Here is a 1678-nt window from a genome sequence, read left to right on the forward strand (position 1 = left end):
CCAGTCTGGGCGACCGAGTGAGACTCCAACTCAAAAAAAAAAAAAAAAAAAAATTTTTAGAGATGGGGTCTTGCTATGTTACCCAGGCTTGTCTCAAACTTCTGGCCTCAAGTGATCCTCCCACCTAGGCTTCCCAAAGCGTTGGGATTACAGGTGTGAGTGAGACACCGTGCCCAGCCTAATCCAGGTTCTAATCTTGGCTCTATGTGACCTGCAGAAAGTCCCTTACTCTGTGCCTCCATACTCCATCAGTAAAATGAGGGTAATAAAATCTACCTCTTACGGGTTGCTACTTGTTAATCAGGTCATGCTTAAAAAGCCTTTTAATCCCAAAGTGTGACTGAGACAAACAAACCAACAATAAAACAACTTGACTGGGGAACAGTGCCAGGCAGGCGGGCACACACCCCATCTGGAGCCAAAGGAAACAGAATCATCACAGCAATCCCATCCAGTTCCAGAGGCTCTTGGCCACTAGATTCCTTCGGCATGCCAAGTCCCAGGGTGCGGCCAGGGCCAGCCCACCTGCTTTAAAGCCCACCCACCCTCCCCACCAAAGGAATGGAGGCCCTAGGAGGGTCGAGGCCACCTGCCTTGGCATCAACCTCAGTTTAGAGAGAAGGTGGGACCCTCCTTTCATCAACGCCACTCCACATTCTTCCTCCCCGCCCGCGACCCCCTCGTCAGCCCAGGGATGGACCAGCTATGTCCAAGTATCTCCAGAGACATCTTTGGTTCCCCTCCCCCAACCGGTGGAGAAAAAGGGGGGGGGGGCGAGGGGACTGCTAGGGGAAGGATAGGAGCTGCGCCCACAAGGCGCTTCTAGTCTAGACCGGGTTTTTGGCGGGAGTTTCTCACCTACACAGCCCTTCCCACAGATCCACCTTCAACAAATCTCCAACGCCCCCCCAAAGATCCTCTCGGCACCCCGAACCTCCACTCGCCCACCGACCCAGGTCCCCGAAGAACGAAGAGTTTCTGCAATTAGACCGTATCCCTCACACAAGATACTCATGAGACAAGAGAGGACCTCGGCCGAGCCTCCTGCCCCTTTAAGCGGGCACCTCTTCCAGAAGAATCTTGACCCCTCGGAGAAGAAAGGAGGGAAATAACATCTCCTCAGAGGGGCGGGGGCGAGAGCACCAGAGACAGACTGACCCTCCGACAGAGAAAGCAAGCGCCAGCGAACGAGCGGGGCAGAGAGGCGAGCGCCCATTGGCCGCCTCGCCTGCCCGTCAGGGGGAGCCGGGGGGCCAAGAGCCGCTCAAGGGGCGGAACTCTCCTCTGGCCTGGCCAATTGGAAGGCGTGGCGGGGGCGGGGCTAGGCTGCCAGGCTTCCAGGGCCGGGGGGAGACAAGATGGCGGCTGCGGGAGGGGGTCCTCTCTTTTCAGCTTCCCCCCTCGCCCGCCTTCTCCTTCCCTGCTGCCGCCCTCGCTCCAGGAGCGAGCTTTCGCACCGTCCCTGCCCTGCTCGGAAAGTCCCCCGCTTCTCCGGTCCCCCCCGTGCAGCCCCTGGTCCCCGTAGGCCCCGCTGCCCCCGCCCCCGCTCCGTGCGACCCCGCTGCCGCCCGCATTACCTCAGCCGCCGGCCCGGTCCCACCGTTCGGGGCCCCTGGGCGCGGGAGGGCCGGTTGCCGAGCAGGTCGGCGCGGCCCGGGGAGCGGAGCGCGGTCTCTTC

The sequence above is a fragment of the Carlito syrichta genome, unplaced genomic scaffold (assembly GCF_000164805.1).
Source record: "Carlito syrichta isolate Samal-C Ts95f unplaced genomic scaffold, Tarsius_syrichta-2.0.1 Scaffold306319, whole genome shotgun sequence".
In the NCBI taxonomy this organism is placed as follows: domain Eukaryota; kingdom Metazoa; phylum Chordata; class Mammalia; order Primates; family Tarsiidae; genus Carlito; species Carlito syrichta.